Here is a 20,728-nt window from a genome sequence, read left to right as displayed (position 1 = left end):
ACTGAGTCAAACGTAACTCTGCTGCCTCATTAGGGAATGGGTCGGCTTTTTCATCGGAATCATGTCATTCGGAGATTTAGATGGAAACCCCGAGGTAAGTGCTCAGTGTAGGATAAATGTGATCCAAAATGTTCTGTATCCCAAAATGCCACCAATAATAGCTTCTACTCAACCTACAAAAAACAAGTCCTCACTCAGGTTTGTCATCTGTTAACAGAAATATAAATATTATTGAAAGCACAAAGGCTCTGGAAAAGTGACGTGGCTCCCACCAAAATAAATCCAGCAAAATCTGCACTCCCAAATTTAAATTCCCCCCTCCTCCTCCCACAGTTTGTCTAATCTGTAGTTAGCAACCACATGTTTGGCATGACACATGACAGCCACTTAATTTATGGGGTGCATATCTCCAGAAGTACAAGCTGGTTGCAATGTACTGGACACTACAACGGCATATTTGCATTTTCACTTAGCATCATCCATTGCTAGCAAAATCATCACTAAACCTGTAGATGAATTGTCAGAGGGGTTGCAATTTGCAAATTGGGGTCCATTTTGGGGGGATTCTGCTGTTCTGGCACTTGGGAGCTTTGTATATGGAGTCCGCAAACTATTCTACAAAAATTTGTTCTCCAAGAGTAAAATAGCGCTCTGTCCCTTCTGAAAACAAAGCTGGCCAGATAAATACTATGGTGTAGAACATGGTGCTAAGACATGTTGTCCGGCACCAAGTTCAAATTGCCTACTCTCAAACAATATAAGAAAACCGGAGAAAACACGAGTAGTATAGCAAAGAACAAAATATATTTATTTATAATTAATCAACATGATAATAAAGGGTTACACAAAAAAGATAGTGGTAAGGCAAGAGGATCTTAAAAGGCAGTGCCAGACACAGTGACCCATGGCAGTAAAACTGCGAGGCAGTCCCAGATAAAAGGGCATCATCAAGTGTACAAGCATCAGGACACACCAAATAACAGTACATAATAGCAATACATGATTACAATAAATAACCCTCAATAGGGCACAAGTCAAAAGAAGGACCATATAGCATACACAGGTCTCAAGAGGTAATGGCTATATATGGAAATAGTATAATGTCAAGAACAGAAGTGCTGACTGCTAGGCGCCCATAAGATGCATGGGAACACAGGGAAATGCCCAAAGAGATGGAGAGAATCACTCACCCAGATAAATGACACCGGGTGACGGAAAGCCCGCAGACTGCCAGAGGGATCACAGAGGGTGCCGGCAGGTGAAAGCGCGCCCCGACGCGCGTTTCGCTCTTCTTTTTCAAGAGGCGCTGTTTAGTGTACCTGACAGGACCTGAATATATACGCCCACCGCTGGTCACGTGATGGGTAGGGACGCGATTCATTGGTGTGGGACGGCGCGTGTCCTCGAAGCCGCGCCCCCCGCCGCACGCATCACAGCCACCAATACCCGAGCGCGCGCCCGGGGGCGTGCCTAGGAAACGCCCCCAGGAGCGCGCCCGGGGCATGAGGCAGCCAGATACGGGCGCAGGAAAGCCCAGGATCAGGGGACACGCGCACCACCAATGAATAAGTGAGGATAACAAGGTGGAATATGCATAAAAGACAGAGAGCATGAAATACAAAAAACATCAAATAGGGTAGAATACTCACTGTCACAATACAGTAGATATAACAGATGACTGGGGCATCAATATACAAAGGATCCAAAAACAGTCACATGCGTGATTGAGAAAATTCCCAAAGTGGGTATAGATCACAGAGTATGTACATGGATACAATTCAACATAGAACCGCATTCCCCCAAAAAACAGGAAAGATGATAGTCATCAGAGGGCTCTTGAGAGATGCTCCAAGTTGTCAGCTGTAGGATATCTTGAGCAATAAATAAGACAAGGTCCATAAGGTGCACATAGTAAAGGGTTCATAGCCATAAGTCTAAAAGCATAAAAAAAAAGAAAAATAAGGAAAGCAGAATAAAAAACAGGCTAAAAACTGAGGCACAAACTACAGATCGGAGAAGGTCAGCGCTGAGGGAGAGCATCACCAAGCAAAAGGGCCCAATCATAAAAATGAAGAAAAATTCAAATTTTCATTAAGGCCGCGCGGTACCAGGGTATTTTTTATTCTGCTTTCCTTATTTTTCTTTTTTTTTATGCTTTTAGACTTATGGCTATGAACCCTTTACTATGTGCACCTTATGGACCTTGTCTTATTTATTGCTCAAGATATCCTACAGCTGACAACTTGGAGCATCTCTCAAGAGCCCTCTGATGACTATCATCTTTCCTGTTTTTTGGGGGAATGCGGTTCTATGTTGAATTGTATCCATGTACATACTCTGTGATCTATACCCACTTTGGGAATTTTCTCAATCACGCATGTGACTGTTTTTGGATCCTTTGTATATTGATGCCCCAGTCATCTGTTATATCTACTGTATTGTGACAGTGAGTATTCTACCCTATTTGATGTTTTTTGTATTTCATGCTCTCTGTCTTTTATGCATATTCCACCTTGTTATCCTCACTTATTCATTGGTGGTGCGCGTGTCCCCTGATCCTGGGCTTTCCTGCGCCCGTATCTGGCTGCCTCATGCCCCGGGCGCGCTCCTGGGGGCGTTTCCTAGGCACGCCCCCGGGCGCGCGCTCGGGTATTGGTGGCTGTGATGCGTGCGGCGGGGGGCGCGGCTTCGAGGACACGCGCCGTCCCACACCAATGAATCGCGTCCCTACCCATCACGTGACCAGCGGTGGGCGTATATATTCAGGTCCTGTCAGGTACACTAAACAGCGCCTCTTGAAAAAGAAGAGCGAAACGCGCGTCGGGGCGCGCTTTCACCTGCCGGCACCCTCTGTGATCCCTCTGGCAGTCTGCGGGCTTTCCGTCACCCGGTGTCATTTATCTGGGTGAGTGATTCTCTCCATCTCTTTGGGCATTTCCCTGTGTTCCCATGCATCTTATGGGCGCCTAGCAGTCAGCACTTCTGTTCTTGACATTATACTATTTCCATATATAGCCATTACCTCTTGAGACCTGTGTATGCTATATGGTCCTTCTTTTGACTTGTGCCCTATTGAGGGTTATTTATTGTAATCATGTATTGCTATTATGTACTGTTATTTGGTGTGTCCTGATGCTTGTACACTTGATGATGCCCTTTTATCTGGGACTGCCTCGCAGTTTTACTGCCATGGGTCACTGTGTCTGGCACTGCCTTTTAAGATCCTCTTGCCTTACCACTATCTTTTTTGTGTAACCCTTTATTATCATGTTGATTAATTATAAATAAATATATTTTGTTCTGTCCCTTCTGAGTCTCGCCTTGTGGCCAAACAGAACTGTACAGCTACCTATGAGGAAATGCCATGTTCACAAACAAAAATTTGTGTAACAAATTTAGTGGTAATTTTTAACCATTTCACATTATGAAAATTTAAAATTTGGGGTTCAAACAACATTATAGTGGTACAATTTTAATTTTTTTTTCTTCACCACTCAGTGGTATAACATTTTGGGAAACACATGTGGTGTCAATATGCTGACTGCACACCTAAATGAATTCATTAAGAGGTGTAGTTTGTAAAATAGTTTGTAAAATGGGGTCACTTATGGGGGGGTTCTGCTGTCTTGACACCTCAGGGTCTCTGCCAAAGTAACATAGCACTCGCAAATCATTCCAGCAAAATCTGCAGTACAATATAGCTCTCCTTCCCTTCTGAGCTTTGCACTGTTGTACGCAGCAGACAGTGTGTAACAAATTTTGTGGTCCATTTTCTCCTATTAGCCCTTTTGAAAATAAAAAACTTGGTGCTAAAACAACATTTTAGTGCAAAAAATGTAACTTTTCATTTTTACAGCCCAAAGTTATACAATTCTGTGAAATACCTGTGGATTTAAAATGCTCACTACACCCCTATAGGAATTCTTTAAAAGGAGTAGTTTCCAAAATGGGGTCACTTGTGGGGGTTTCCACTGTTTAGGCACATCAGGGGCTCTCCAAATGCGACATGGCGTCCACTATTGATTCTAGACAATTTTGCACTCCATAAGTCAAATAGCACTCCTTTCCTTCCGAGCCCTGCCGTGTGCCCAAACCGTAGTTTTCCGCCACATATGGGGTATCGGCATACTCAGGAGGAATTGCACAACAAATTGTATGGTCCATTTTCTCCTGTTACCCTTATGAAAATAAAAAAAATTGGGGCTGATTTTTTATTTTTACTAAAAGAAGGTAGTGTTCTTAACAGGACTCGGTCCTGTACAAATATAAGATAAGACTCTCTGGAAGCCAAAGTCTGGATCTCACTCACCCTCCTTGTAGACGTAAGCGCCACAAAAAAGGTCTCGAGGGATAGGTACTTTATATCTGCCTTCTCCAGAGGTTCAAAAGGAGCCTTACCGAGTTGCCCCAAGACAATTCCTAGGTCCCATCTAGGAATTGGATCTGTGATAGTAGGTCAAATTCTTTGGACTGCTTTCATAAACCTCTGGATAAGTGATTCCTGGGACAATCTTTTCCCCAGTACTGCTGACAGGACAGATATCTGGACTTTGATAGTATTAGGTTTTAGACCTTTGTCAAAACCTTCTTGCAGGAAGTCCAGAATGTTCTGCAAGTTAGGAGAATGAGAGGGCACCTGGTTCTTGAAACGCAGAGCCGAAAAAAACTTTCTTTTTTAATCAAATAATTTTTATTGAGAAACTCCAAATACAAATTTTCCATCTTTCAAATAACATAAATGACATAGTAATTCCATAGTATAAAACATGAACAAAGTATCTCAACTTCAATTCCCTAACCCACCCTTAACCCAAATCCCAACATTCCAGGGAGAACCATTTTCAGAGCAGTTCTAGAATAACGGAGTATAACGTTCGTAGAAGGGGGAAGAAGATAAAAAAGTGACTAACAAAGGGATAGCATCGTTAATATTCTGTCTCCAATTAGAAGATATGTGGACCCTGGAGTATCCAACCAAGGACTTAAGTTTATGATAGACTCCTCGTTCCAACCAGATTTGAAAAAACCTTTCTAATTCTAGTATAGGATTGTTGATGCTTGCACGTCAGGATTGGAGAAGGGTATTGTCTATAGCCCTATCTTCTCCAAAAAGGGGGCGATCAACCTCCAAGCTGTAAGATGAAGGTGGACCAGGTGAGAACATCAGCCTTTTTGAGTCACCAGATAAGGGATGATGGGAAGCCTTCAATACATTCCCCTACTCATAACCATCATGCCCTCTTGGGCCAATAAGGGGATATCATTATCACCGAGGCCTGCTCTCTCTTGATCTTCTGCAGGACTCTGGGAATCATCGGTATAGGCGGAAGCACATACTCTAACCAGAACCTCCATGGTGTTGATAGAGTGTCCAGTGCCAAAGGTCTGTCGCTCTTATAAAGGGAGCAAAAGCAATCTACCTTCGCATTCTCTCGGGTAGCCATCCGAGGGTTCCCCCATAATTCTGTAATATGCTGGAAAATGCTCTTGTCCAAAGACCACTCCCCCAGAAGGGGTAGATCACGACATAGCCTGTGTGCTAAGACATTCCGGCACCCCTTGATATATACGGCTGTGAACATAGGCGGATTATAATGAGGGCAATCTGGGCTACCGCCCGGGGCCTGCGGCTCCGGGGGGGCCCATGGTCCGAGAGCTAATTGCCCCCATTATAATCCGCATGTAACTGCCGCAGCCGCAGGTCATTTATGATGCTGGGCCCGCCCTGCTGCATGAAGTCTGGCAGGATATACCCAGTATACAGAAGGCAGACACATCTGCTGAAGCCACATCTTCTATCTCCTGAAGCTACTCTTACTGTCTGAAGAAGAGGAGCTTCAGCTTGTATTGGTGGTTCTGCCGGCGCTCTTGACTGAAGACTGAGGGGAAAAGCTGCCGCTCCTGCTTGCCTGGTCTCCCTCCTCAAGTCCTCGTTCTGCACAGTAGCTGCTGCCTCCACTGGATCTGCCATTATTTAAAGTATGTATAATGTGGCAGATAGGCAGTGGTGGTAGGCAGTGGCGCTCTGCATGAAAGTGCATGGGGGCCATTATTGTCATTTTTAAAATATGTATAAAATGTGGGGGATGGGAGTTAACTGAAACTACATGGGGCAAATGCCCCAGCACACTGTGTACCCCTCCACTTTGGAAACTTTGCTAGCGTCATGTGTTTATAGGTATGACGCAAGCAAAATTTCCAAGGTGGTTGGGCCCACAGTGTGCTGGGGCATTTAATATTATGCAAGTAAAATTTCCAAGGCACATAGTGTGCAGGGACACTTGCCCCATGTAGTTTTCGTCTACTCCTATCTCCCACATTTTATATACAACAATAAAAGGCTGATTGCCCTTAGTTACAGAGCACCACTGCAAATTCTGCTTCTGCTCAAATATACTACTGTCACTATTTCATGGTCTGCAGTTACATAGCGTGACTGCAGACTAATGTTAGGAAACAAGAGAAGCCCTTTAAAAGGAAACTGTCTAGTAAAGTATACGTTATTAACCTGCAGATACAGGGTTAATCTGCAGGCTAAATCACAGTTTTTCTGTGCAAATTTGGGTGCATTTACGTCTTTATATATTGGGTTTTTAAACTAAATAACGATAATTTTTTACGTTTTTTTTTGTTATGGTTTACATGTATAAGGGCCCCATAGGTTGTTGTTTGTGGGTGCTATGAGGGAGCTCATATTGTATGTAGGGGGATGTCAGCATACTTAATTCTGCTCAATATTAAGTCATACAATTAATAAAAAAAATAATTATAATCAATATGTTAATATTGAGCAGAATTAATTTCAGCCTATTGTTTCGGACTCCACAACAGTCAAGGTCTCTAATGTGACCTCCAGGAAAATTAATCTCCCACCCTTGCCCTATTATGTATAGCGCTATGTTATGTATTGTGCTGTACATAAGGGAAAAATTTGCACGACGCTATCTGTTATTTTCCATCTACAGATGTGCACCAGATCACTTGTGTTACTCACATGACCTATCATGTGATCTATCCAAAGGGGATCATGTGACATGTCAGGTGATACATTGGGTACGTGGGGGGGGCCCACACCTTCTAAACTGCCCGGAGCCCCCGCTACTCTTAATCCACCCCTGATGAACAGCATCGTTATCTCCTCCCTCAGTAACGTGAGAACATGTCTGCACTGAAATTAGATTTTGGTCACATCCCCACCTTCAGTATTTGGTCAGTATTTTACATCAGTATTTGTAAGCCAAAACCAGGAGTGGAACAATCAGAGGAAAATTATAACAGAAACACGTTACTAAATTTTTTTATCATAAACATTGTACACACGGGGCTCCGCTCCGTACACCTCGTACACACGGGGCTCCGCTCCGTACGCCTCGTACACAAGCGGCTCCGCTCCGTACGCCTCGTACACACGGGGCTCCGCTCCGTACGCCTCGTACACAAGCGGCTCCGCTCCGTACGCCTCGTACACACGGGGCTCCGCTCCGTACGCCTCGTACACAAGCGGCTCCGCTCCGTACGCCTCGTACACACGCGGCTCCGCGCCGTACGCCTCGTACACAAGCAGCTCCGCGCAGTACACCTCGTACACGCGCGGCTCCTCTCCGTACACCTCGTACACGCGCGGCTCCGCTCCGTACGCCTCGTACACACGGGGCTCCGCGCCGTACGCCTCGTACACACGGGGCTCCGCGCCGTACGCCTCGTACACAAGCAGCTCTGCTCCGTACGCCTCGTACACACGCGGCTCTGCTCCGTACACCTCGTACACACACGGCTCCGCTCCGTACAACTCGTACACGCACTGCTCCGCACGCCTCGTACACGTGCGGCTCCGCTCCGTACGCCTCGTACACGTGCGGCTCCGCTCCGTACACCTCGTACACATGCGGCTCTGCTCCATACGCCTTGTACACGTGGGGCTCCGCTCCGTACGCTTCGTACACGCGCGGCTCCGCTCCGTACACCTCGTACACATGCGGCTCTGCTCCATACGCCTTGTACACGTGGGGCTCCGCTCCGTACGCTTCGTACACGCACGGCTCCGCTCCGTACACCTCGTACACGCGCGGCTCCGCTCCGTACACCTCGTACACGTGCGGCTCCGCTCCGTACGCCTCGTACACGTGGGGCTCCGCTCCGTACACCTCGTACACACACGGCTCCGCTCCGTACAACTCGTACACGCGCTGCTCCGCACGCCTCGTACACGTGCGGCTCCGCACGCCTCGTACACGTGCGGCTCCGCACGCCTCGTACACGTGCGGCTCCGCTCCGTACACCTCGTACACATGCGGCTCTGCTCCATACGCCTTGTACACGTGGGGCTCCGCTCCGTACACCTCGTACACACACGGCTCCGCTCCGTACACCTCGTACACGCGCGGCTCCGCTCCGTACACCTCGTACACGCGCGGCTCTGCTCCATACGCCTTGTACACATGCGGCTCTGCTCCATACGCCTTGTACACGTGGGGCTCCGCTCCGTACGCCTTGTACACGTGGGGCTCCGCTCCGTACGCTTCGTACACGCGCGGCTCCGCTCCGTACACCTCGTACACGCGCGGCTCCGCTCCGTACACCTCGTACACGTGCGGCTCCGCTCCGTACACCTCGTACACGTGGGGCTCCGCTCCGTACACATCGTACACGCGCGGCTCCACTCCGTACACCTCGTACACGTGGGGCTCCACTCCGTACACCTCGTACACACGCGGCTCCGCTCCGTACACACACGGCTCTGCTCCGTACACCTCGTACACCCGCGGCTCTGCTCCGTACACCCGCGGCTCTGCTCCGTACACCTCGTACACACGCGGCTCCGCTCCGTACACCTCGTACACACGCGGCTCTGCTCCGTACACCTCGTACACACGCGGCTCCGCTCCGTACACCTCGTACACACGCGGCTCCGCTCCGTACACCTCGTACACACGCGGCTCCGCTCCGTACACCTCGTACACACGCGGCTCTGCTACATCCACACTGTAAACCCCTCCTGACCCCACACATAACCTTCCCCTCATCCAGCACGATGACAACCAGCACAGCAGAGTCCTGCATCCACTGAGGCCCCTGATCATGTGACCCCTGACTCCTCCCCTCCTGTGACCTCATCACAGGTCCTGTGCGCACAGAACAGCCATATATGTGGTGGCGGCTCTGCAGGTGGAGGTATGTGGAGATTCCCCATTACTGGGCGCAGGCCCTGTTAATATGATATAAGGCTCTGATAACTCGTAATAACATTTTTGGTGAACAAAGGACAGACAACCGTTCCTCTATTACTACTGAATATTAAGTGTACAATTACTGTGATAGTTACTAGTGTTGAGCGAGCATGCTCGACACTACTCGTTACTCGCCCGAGCATCACGCTACTCGGGATGTTCGGCGAGCACCGAGCATTTCCGGGTTACTCGGGCGGGAGCTCGGGTCTCCGCCCTGCATGTTTGGCGCTCTTTACAGAGCCAATGAACATGCAGGGATTGCTAGTCACTGTAATGCCGCAGCCATGTTGGTTGTGGGCATTACAGTGATTGGCTGGCTGCACAGCGTCAACTCGAGTATTTAAAACCGGGCGCCGCCATCTTGGACACAGTCGCTCCGGATCAGCCAGTGTAGGGACAGCGCTGCTGATATAGGGAGAGATATATACTGCGAAATAGGTAGTGTAGGGTCTCTAAAGCCTGCCAAATCAAACAAACAGTCCTTCTCAGGACTAATATCCACCCCAGATATCAGGCAGGCTGTATAGGAGATGCAGTGGTTATACCAGCAAACGCTGCGTTACAGTCCTGTGTGCTCCTGTTGGTCAAATTGCTAGACTTATCACCCTGGTCTCAGAGGCCTGGAAAAAAATATTTTTTTCATCTAAATCCTGTATTTTTTTCCCCTCAGTCAGACTGTCCAAATACGCGTCTTATTAACCTTTTGGTTTCCCCCTCCCCCCCCCAAAAAAAAAAAAATTAAAAAATTGAGTGTGTCTGTGACTGTTCAGACACCAATATATCTGTTTAAAAGAGTCTGGTGTAGGCCAGAAAAATAGAACTGTGGTTTTGCAGTTCCATGGGTCAAATCTCTGTATTATCCAGCTTTTGGTATTTTTTCTGTAAAGAAAAACAGTAATAGTGTCTCCCTGATTGTTCAGACACAAATATATCTGTTTGAAAGATTCTGGTGTACGCCACATAACTATAACTGTGGTTTTGCAGTTCCACTGTTCAAATCTCTGTATTATCCTGCTTTTGGCCTGTTTTACGTAAAAAAAAACAGTAATAGTGTCTACCTGTCTGTTCAGTCACAAATATATCTGTTTAAAAGAATCTGGTGTAGGCCAGAGAAATAGAACTGTGGTTTCCTCTTCCACGGTTCTAATCTCCTTTATATTACCCTTTTTCCATTGATAGTGCAAGTGTAAGCTATTTTACTTCATTTACAATGGGCAAGGCGCGTGGCAAGGGACGTCGAACGGGACGTTCTGGTGAAGGTGCGTGTAGATGACGGGGCAGTGGCCACAGTGAAAATGTGCCACAATCAACAGCCACATCTTCTCGCTCCCACTTCTTGACCGAATTACTAGGGAAGCACACTACAACACCAGTATTGCGAACTGATCAGTGTGAACAGGTTATTAATTGGATAGCAGATAATACTTCCAGTTACCTGGGCACCACCACCTCCCGTCTGTCTTCCACACGGTCAAGTTTTAGTAGCCGTGAGTCTTGACTGCATACTCCTCCTCACCCTGATGCTCCTTCCTCCCACCATGCCGAGTGTCGTCAGACAGCAACTGATCCCACAGTTGGACACTCTGAAGAGCTGTTCACTGGTCCATTTCCATATTTGTGCCCCTCGCATGCTCTGCTTGAAGTGGTGGAAGAGGAGTTCCCATGTAGCGATGCCCAAATATTTGAACAGCCAATTTGTCACAAGAGGTGGACGATGACGAGACACAATTGCCACGAAGTGAGGAGGAGGATCGTGGTGCGCAAGTGGAAGAGGAGGAGGTGGTTGATGATCTAGTAACTGACCCAACGTGGCAGGAGGACATGCAGAGCGAGGCCAGCAGCACACAGGGGGATAGAGGCAGAGTACCCCAACAGGCAGGAAGAAGCAGTGTGGTGGCCGCACACAGAAGGCGGGCAATAGTTCCCCTTAAAACCAACACAGCGACGTTGCCAGTACAACCGCTAGGTCTTCCAGAGTCTGAAACTTTTTTAAAGACTCTGCTGATAACCCCAAAAAGGCCATTTGTACCACCTGCCATGCCAGCATCAGCAGGGGTGACAAAACTACCAGCCTGACCACTACCAGCTTGATCAGGCACATGTCAGCAAAGCACCCGACTTTGTGGGGTGAACCCCAGGTCCACGACCAGTGTCAGCGGGTGTCACCACTGCTTCTTCCGCTGTTGTGCGTGTAATAGAACCCACTGTTGTGCGTCCAAGGCAATCCCCTGTCCATACTGCATGCAAAGATGCCCCCTCCTCTCAGTCTTCACTTGTTATGGCAGTTTCTCAAGAAACAGCATCAACGTCCACGTCCCACCACAGCGTTCAATTGTCCATATCCCAGAGCTTTCAACTAAAGCGCAAATTCGCAGCCAATGCCCCACAGGCCACAGTCCTAAATTCGCACATTTCACGACTGCTTGCGTTGGAAAAGCTGCATTTTAGGCTAGTGGAGACAAAATCCTTCCGCAACCTTATGGCGGTGGCCGTCCCTCGGTAATCGGTCCCCAGCCGACACTATTTTGCCCGGTGTGCCATCCCCGCACTACACAAGCACATGTCCCAAAACATCTGCCGTGCCCTCAACAACGCAGTTACTGGGAGAGTCCACCTGACATACGGACACGTGGACAAGTGCTTGTGGCCAGGGACGGTACATCTCCCTGACGGCACACTGGGTAAACATAGTGGAAGCCGGGACCCAGTCGGACCTTGGGACGGAACACATCCTCCCCACACCGAGGATTGCGGGCCCTATGTCAGTCAGAGTTGCCCCCACAGTGTACAGCTCCTGCACATCATCCTCCTCCTCCTCCTCATGTTCAGCCTCCATCTCAGATATCACCACATCAGTTACAAGCTGGAAGCCCTGCAGTACTGCCTCAGCCAAGCGGCAACAGGCTCTGCTGAAACTCATAAGCTTAGGTGATAAACCTCACACTGCTTGTGAGTTGTGGACAGCTGTGAAAGAGCAGGCAGATCTGTGGCTGAGACCGCTGAACCTACATCCAGTCATGGTCGTGTGTGACAATGGCTGTAACCTGGTGGCGGCTCTGAGGCGAGATCACACACGTACCATGCCTGGCTCATGTGCTTAAACTCGTGGTTCAGCGGTTTCTTAAATCGTACCCCGAGTTGCCAGATCTGCTCGTCAAAGTACGCCGACTGTCAGCTCATTTTCACAAGTCGGCTACAGCTTCCGCCGCCCTTGTTGTGTTGCAGCAGCGTTTGCAGCTTTCGGCACACCGACTGGTGTGTGATGTCCCCACACGTTGGAACTCTACCTTCCACATGTTGCAAAGGATTTGTGAGCAGAAGAGAGCAGTTGTGGAGTACCAGCTGCAACAAGGCTGTCGATATTCAGGTCAGACTCCACACATAAGACCTCAGGAGTGGACCTGGATGTCTGACATTTGTACCATCCTGACAAACTTTGAGGAGTCCACCAAGATGGTGAGTGGCGATGACGCCATCATTAGCGTCAGCATCCCACTTGTCTGTCTTTTGCAACGCTCTCAGCAGAGAATTAAAGAGGAGGCATTGCAGCCAGAGTATGATAAGATGGATCAAGAAGCCGTAGCGGGCGATTACACACAGCCCAGCCTCATCTCATCCCAACGTGCATTGGGGGACAATGAGGAGGAGGAGGAGGAAGAACAGGAGCTGGTATCATGCGCTGTAGACGGTAGTACCTGTACAACTGTCATACAGTCGGTTCAGCATGGGTGTCCTGAGGACAGGGGGGAGGAGGAGGAGAGCATGGTCAGTCGTCATCTTGGTGAGGACACGGAAGTCTTGCCCTTTACCAGCCTGGCACGCATGGCTGACTTTGTTACGCTGCCTTAACCGTGACCCTCGCGTTGCCAAAATGTTGAGTGACAGTCATTACTGGTTGGTGACACTTTTAGACCCCCGCTACAAGGTGAACTTTCACTCTCTTATTCCTGAGGTGTAGAGGTCTACAAAAATGGGGCAGTACCAGAAGGCCCTTGCTGCAGAACTGTTAAATAAATTCCCATCTGAACACGCTAGCGGCAGAGGTCACAGTTCGTTGACCAACCAAGGCGTACAGGCGAGAGAGAGGCAACTCCAATCCAGCAGACGCAGGGGAACACTGTCAACATTCTGGGACAGTTTTCTGAGACCCGCCCAGCTTACAAGCCCTGAGGCGCGGGGTACTCTCACAAGGAGTGGAAAGTTTCAAAAGATGGTGAGGGTACCTGCGTCCTCCGTGATTCCTCTGTGCCTTTTAATTATTGGGTATCCAAGCTGGACACTTGGAATGAACTCGCTCTGTACGTCTTGGAGGTCCTGGCCTGCCCTGCCGCTAGCGTGTTATCGGAGCGTGTTTTTAGTGCCGCTGGGGGAATTATAACTGATAAGCGCACTCGCCTGTCAACTGACAAGCTGACCCTTATCAAAATGAACAAGGGCTGGATTGGGCCAGACTTCTCATCACCACCAAATGACAGCAGAGTAACATAAAGTTAAATCCACTGTGTTATTTAGGGAGGTGTGTTCACATGCACCGCTTCACACCCACACATGGGTATACGCTTCCTCAATTCGACTTTTTTTTGCTCTTCTCCTTATCCTCAGCCTCCACCACCACTATACCATCAGGGTGACCATGGTTCGTGTTGCCAGCATTGCAAGTTCCTCCGTCCTAATTTTTGGCAGCTTTTGCTTGGAAGGCATAGGCAAAGACTATGGGAGACCCACTCCCCAATAATGGTAATAATGTTTAAATATGCTGTACTGCATGGCTCTGGTAAGGGGCATTAAAACCGTCTTGTTAAACCACTCTGACCTCCACATCTCTTCCAAGGGGCATTTAAACCGTCTTGTAAAGCTAGTGCAACCTCCCCGTCTCTTCCAAGGGGCATTAAAACCTTCTTGTTAAGCTAATGTGACCTCCACCACTTTTCCAAGGGGCATTAAAACCGTCTTGTTAAGCTAATGCGACCTCCACCACTTTTCCAAGGGGCATTAAAACCGTCTTATTAAGCTACTGCGACCTCCACCACTTTTCCAAGGGGCATTAAAACCGTCTTGTTAAGCTACTGTAACCTCCACCACTCTTCCAAGGGGCATTTAAACCGTCTTGTTAAGCTAATGCGACCTCCACCACTTTTCCAAGGGGCATTAAAACTGTCTTGTTAAGCTACTGCGACCTCCACCACTCTTCCAAGGGGCATTAAAGCTGTCTTGTTAAGCTACTGCGACCTCCACCACTTTTCCAAGGGGCATTAAAGCTGTCTTGTTAAGCTACTGTGACCTCCACCACTCTTCCAAGGGGCATTAAAATCGTCTTGTTAAGCTACTGCGACCTCCACCGCCCTTCCAAGGGGCATTAAAACCGTCTTGTTAAACCACTCTGACCTCCACGTCTCTTCCAAGGGGCATTATAACCGTCTTGTTAAGCTACTGCGACCTCCACCACTTCTCCAAGGGGCATTAAAACCGTCTTGTTAAGCTACTGTAACCTCCACCACTCTTCCAAGGGGCATTTAAACCGTCTTGTTAAGCTACTGCAACCTCCACGTCTCTTCCAAGGGGCATTAAAACCGTCTTGTTAAGCTAATGCGACCTCCACCACTTTTCCAAGGGGCATTAAAACCGTCTTGTTAACCTAGTGCGACCTCCACCACTTTTCCAAGGGGCATTAAAACCGTCTTGTTAAGCTACTGTAACCTCCACCACTCTTCCAAGGGGCATTTAAACCGTCTTGTTAAGCTAATGCGACCTCCACCACTTTTCCAAGGGGCATTAAAACCGTCTTGTTAAGCTACTGCGACCTCCACCACTTTTCCAAGGGGCATTAAAGCTGTCTTGTTAAGCTACTGTGACCTCCACCACTCTTCCAAGGGGCATTAAAACCATCTTGTTAAGCTACTGCGACCTCCACCACTCTTCCAAGGGGCATTAAAACCGTCTTGTTAAACCACTCTGACCTCCACGTCTCTTCCAAGGGGCATTAAAACCGTCTTGTTAAGCTACTGCGACCTCCACCACTTCTCCAAGGGGCATTAAAACCGTCTTGTTAAGCTACTGTAACCTCCACCACTTTTCCAAGGGGCATTTAAACCGTCTTGTTAAGATGCTACAACCTCCACGTCTCTTCCAAGGGGCATTAAAGCCGTCTTGTTAAGCTACTGCGACCTCCACCACTTTTCCAAGGGGCATTAAAGCTGTCTTGTTAAGCTACTGTGACCTCCACCACTTTTCCAAGGGGCATTAAAGCTGTCTTGTTAAGCTACTGTGACCTCCACCACTCTTCCAAGGGGCATTAAAACCGTCTTGTTAAGCTAATGCGACCTCCACCACTTTTCCAAGGGGCATTAAAAATGTCTTGTTAAGCTACTGCGACCTCCACCACTTTTCCAAGGGGCATTAAAGCTGTCTTGTTAAGCTACTGCGACCTCCACCACTTTTCCAAGGGGCATTAAAGCTGTCTTGTTAAGCTACTGTGACCTCCACCACTCTTCCAAGGGGCATTAAAACCATCTTGTTAAGCTACTGCGACCTCCACCACCTTTCCCAGGGGCATTGATATTGTCTTTTTATTCCACTGCGACCTCCACGTCTCTTCCAAGGGGCATTAAAACCGTCTTGTTAAGCTACTGTGACCTCCACCACTCTTCCAAGGGGCATTAAAACTGTCTTGTTAAGCTACTGCGACCTCCACGTGTCTTCCGAGGGGCATTAAAACCGTCTTGTTAAGCTAATGCGACCTCCACCACTTTTCCCAGGGGCATTGACGTTGTCTTTTTTATTCCACTGCTACCTCCACGTCTTTTCCAAGGGGCATTAAAACCGTCTTGTTAAGCTACTGTGACCTCCATGTCTCTTCCAAGGGGCATTAAAACCGTCTTGTTAAGCTACTGCGATCTCCACCACTTTTCCCAGGGGCATTGATATTGTTTTTTTATTCCACTGCGACTTCCACGTCTCTTCCAAGGGGCATTAAAACCGTCTTGTTAAGCTACTGCGACCTCCACCACTTTTTCAAGGGGCATTAAAACCGCCTTGTTAAGCTACTGCGACCTCCACCACTTTTCCCAGGGGCATTGATATTGTCTTTTTATTCCTCTGCAAACTCCACCATTCTTCCAACGGGCATTGCATTTCCTCCTAATTTTAGTCAGCTTTTGCTTTTCAATGCATAGGCGAACACTAAGGGAGACCCACTCCGCAATAATGGGTAGAAGGGTTTTAGTATGCTGTAATCCATGTCTGTTTCAAGAGGCATTGCAGTTCCTCATAATTTTTGGAAAGCCTTCCATTCACTGCTTAGGCCAACAGTGCACAGGAGACCCAGTTGCTATAAATGGAAAAAACGGTTTAGTTAAGGCCCTCTGACCTCCATGTCACTTCCAAGGGGCATTGGAGTGCCTCAAAATTTTTGGTAGGCCTTGCACTCACTGCATGCCCTATAACTGTGTAGCCGAACCTCTCCTTTTGGTACAGAAACATATCCTACAAGACATGTGTGGTTGTTGACTTGCCTGATATTGATGTGAATGGTCCCTGTTCCTCCTGCACTTTCTCCTTTGCCACCACCTCATCCATCATTTATCACCTGAAGCTTTGTTTTAACGGGAGTCATAGAACTGGGATAGTAGCAGGAAAACATCCAGCAATCCTCGGAGGAGGTAGGATATGCGCTACCTCAGGCCTAGCCTCTACTACATACATGCGCTTGCATTCCAAGAAAACAAAGCAGATGCTAACTTTCATCATCATCATCATCATCATGCTCCTCACCTTGGCACTTTCAACTCCCCTGATGGAGAAGCCAGGGCCCACCGGAGGAGTCTGGTTCTCTGGTGGGCTCGTCCAATGCTGCCCTAAAGCAGGCCGGGCTAAGAAAAGTGTGGGGGGATGTTCCAATGAGAAATAAGGGTGGCTGGGGATCGTTTATGGACACCCAGGCGGCTGGGGACCGTGTATGGATACCCGGCCGCGGGGCGGCTGGAGACCGAGTATGGACACCCGGCCGCCCCCTGGCGGCTGGGGACCGAGCGTGGACACCCGGCCGCCGGGCGGCTGGGGACTGAGTATGGATACCTCGCTGCATTGCAAGGAATGTGGGAGGTACAATTGAAAACTGCCCTGGGTCAAGGACTTGCACGGGGATAGTTGCAAGTCTGCATCTTCTGATGCGGAAAGGATCACTTCTGATGGGCACACTTTTAGGCAGTGACCTGGGTGTCAGAGATGCTTTCAGGGGTCTTCCCCATGCTGTCCCCATGTCTTTTCAGCACTGTATGCATGTGTCACACAGCACATGGCCAGATAAGATTGTAAAATGTTAAAATGACATTTCCCGGTGAATGCATTTGTCACGGTTGAAAGCAATACAAAAGTGCGAAAACGCATAAAAAGTGCTACTTGTGAACATAGCCGAAGGTGTGGAGGAGTATTTTTGTTTTTGGTTATTTATTTTACCTTATACACAAATCTTTATCCTGGAAAGGAAGTTCCTTAACATATTTCACAGGAAAACAGTTTGTTTCGTTTTTGAACGTTTTATTGTGAGCCCGTTAAAGTGGCTTAATACCTCTGACCACGCGGTCATGGAATGTCCTTTCACACCACCGTGAGCCATACAAGAGACCGGACGCAGCGGAGAAAAGATCGGGGGACATCAGAAGGTAAGTATAATGTTTATTTTTTATTTTAAATTCTTTTTTTTAGCAGGTACCATGGTACCCAGGTCTGTAGGAGAGTCTCCTCTTCTCCAGGCCTGGGTACCATCCGCACATTGAATCGCTTCATTTCCGCGTGTGCAGATGTAGTGATGCGGATATTAAGCGATTCAATGCAAGTCAATCGCGGCAATTACGCTGCGTGTCCACAAAATTAATGGACATGCTGCGTATTTTCCGCAATTTCATTGGGGACCATGGGGCATGTATTACCAAGCGTTTTTTAAGCGTTTTTGCTGGGGAAATTCAGTGGCAAAAAACGCTTGAAAAACGCATAGTGGGTACACAGCCTAAGTAAAGGCTTTTTTTCTGGCCACTCTTCCATAAAGGCCACCTCTATGAAGTGTTAGGCTTATAGTGGTCATATGGACAGATACTCCAGTCTCTGCTTCTTAATTCTACAGCTCCGTCAGGGTTACCTTTGGTCTCTGTGCTGCCTCTCTGATTAATGCCCTCCTTGCCTGGGCTGAGAGTTTTGGTGGGTGGCCCTCTCTTCGCAGGTGTTGTGGTACTACGTTCTTTCCTTTTGATAATGGATTTCATGGTGCTCCGGGGGATCATCAGAGATTGGGATATTTTTTTTTTTTATAACTGAACCCTGACTTGTACTATTCATCACCTTTTTCCTTTACTTTTTTGGAGATCTCCTTGGTCTTCATGGTATTGTTTGGTTAGTGGTGCCTCTTGCTTGATGGTGTTGCAGCCTCTGTGGCCCTTCAGAAAACGTGTGACAGACCATGTGACACTTTTATTGCACACAGGTGGACTTCCTTTCACTAAGCATGTAACTTAGGCTATGCGCCCACGATGCAGAAATGCTGCATATTTTTTACGCTTCTCCCTGGCAGGAAAAACGCATGCGGATTTTAAATGCGGTTTTCCCGCCAGGTAGAAGCGTTTGTGAAGCGTCTTTGCATGCATTTCTGCATGCGGGTTATCAAGCACTTTTCCAAGCGATTTTAGCATCACTTGGAAAAGTGCTTGACAACTTGTTCACACTATATAAATCCATGCAACCGGCATGGATTTATAGTAGTGTGACCAAGTTAGTTAAAAAAAAAAGAATAAGAATGGTGAAAAAAAAAAGTTTATACTCGCCTACCGATGTCTTCCCGGTGTTTTGTCTGCTCCGTCCGGTGTCTTGCACTGCTTGCGGGGGTGTGAAGGACCTGCGGTGACGTCATTGAGCCATGTGATGGGTCACATGACTCAGTGACGTCATGGCAGGTCCTTCACATCAACGCGAACATTGCAAGACACCGGACGGAGCAGACAAAACACCGGGAAGACATCAGTAGGTGAGTATAAACTTTATTTTTTATTTTAAATTCTGTTTTTTACAGTTTCTATGGTACCCAGGTCTGGATGAGAGTCTCCTCTCCTCCAGACTTGGGTACCATCCGCACATCGAACCGTGTGATATCCACATGTGCAAATGCAGTGATGCGGATGTCACGCGGTCCAATGCAAGTCAATGGCGGCGATTACGCTGCGTGTCCGCAAAATTAATGGACATGCTGCGGATTTTTGAGCGCAGCATAAACGCTGCGGAAAAATCCGCAAAATGGGCATTGAAAGTGCGGCTTGTCATTGGGGACCATGGGGGCGGATTACCAAGCGTTTCCCAAGCGTTTATGCTGCGGAAATTCCGCAACATAAACGCTTGTAAAACGCTACGTGGGCACCCAGCCTTATGAAGGTAATTGCTAGCACCAGAAATTTTTAGGGGTTTCATAGCAAAAGGGTTGAATACATATGCACATGCCAATTTTTAGTTATTTGATCCCATAAATTTTATTTATGCCTATATTCTTATCACTTCATCTAAGAGAATTGTAGAGTTAGGCCTCATACACATCTTTAAAACTTTTGAGCGAGGGTCGCCTGTTTACCCTCTCAAGAAACAACTAGGATGGGATGAACGCAGGGGTCCACAATCAATGTCTGCGGGTGACAACACTGCCTCTTCCCCTGTGGTATGTGCTTCCCAATCTGGTGTCCAAGACGCAGGCGCGGATGCCTCCCATTCTGCACCGGTCATTGCACTTTTGCAAGCATCATAAGCAACCACATACAATTCCAGCGTTCACCTGTCACTTCCCCAAACCTTGAAACGCAAAAGAAAATATCCAGCCACCTCCAACAGGCCCAAACACTAAACGGGCACATTTCCAGACTGCTTGGCCTGGAAATTTCTGAAGTTTAGGCTTGTGGGCACTGAGGCTTTCCCAGGCACCCTTTCCACCCAAAAAAGGGTATACTGTTCATGTTTTGTTTCTTTTCTTGTTGTACTCCTCCACTATATCATTCTGGTCATCATACGGCCCCTGCTCAAAAATTTTACAGTCATCAAGTGGCCCTCTCTCAAAATTTTTAGGAGGTAAACAGGCGGCCCTTGTTCCAAATTTTTACAGGGTAAACAGGTGGCCCTCGCTTAAAATTTTTACACGGTTATCAGGCTTCCCTTTTCATGGCTACCTATTTTCTTTTGCCTATTAATACCGGAAAATTTGCAGGCTTCCATTATATACCTAACTTAAAATGTGCAAGGTGTGCGATAAGGGATGGGGAAGTGGACATTTTGCTGATGGTGCATGCTGGGTCCGAGGCCGTGGGCCAGGTGAAACTGTGCCGGCTGCAGTAGCACACAAAAACACGCTCATCCATGAGACCTAGCTTCCTGTCCCACTTTGCAGGGGACCATGGGACACCACTCTTGAAACCAGAACAGTGCGAACAGGTGGTCGGTTGAATGGCAGATAATGCTTCCAGTATGTTTCCTGTCTT

General features: G+C 48.0%; 1 protein-coding gene and 1 pseudogene across 3 annotated transcripts in view; both read left to right on the top strand.

Annotated features, from left to right (window-relative positions):
- The window catches only part of LOC141270620 (uncharacterized), a 70,869-nt gene that overhangs the window by 28,427 nt on the left and 21,714 nt on the right, over window positions 1–20,728 (top strand). Inside the window, exon 1 of one of the 3 annotated variants that reach the window (XM_073680690.1) lies at window positions 13,840–13,964. The exons of the other annotated variants lie outside the window; for them this stretch is intronic. The gene's annotated coding sequence lies outside the window, so the exon portion shown is untranslated. Of the gene's footprint in view, window positions 1–13,839; window positions 13,965–20,728 lie in introns of those variants that run through there. 3 annotated transcript variants of the gene reach the window in all.
- Window positions 9,107–20,728, top strand: part of LOC141270625 (uncharacterized) — a 97,681-nt pseudogene continuing 86,059 nt past the window's right edge.

Source organism: Phyllobates terribilis, unplaced genomic scaffold (assembly GCF_046119375.1).
Source record: "Phyllobates terribilis strain yellow unplaced genomic scaffold, ASM4611937v1 Scaffold_5__5_contigs__length_657084704, whole genome shotgun sequence".
NCBI lineage: Eukaryota > Metazoa > Chordata > Amphibia > Anura > Dendrobatidae > Phyllobates > Phyllobates terribilis.
This window is presented reverse-complemented; position numbering and strand designations above follow the sequence as displayed.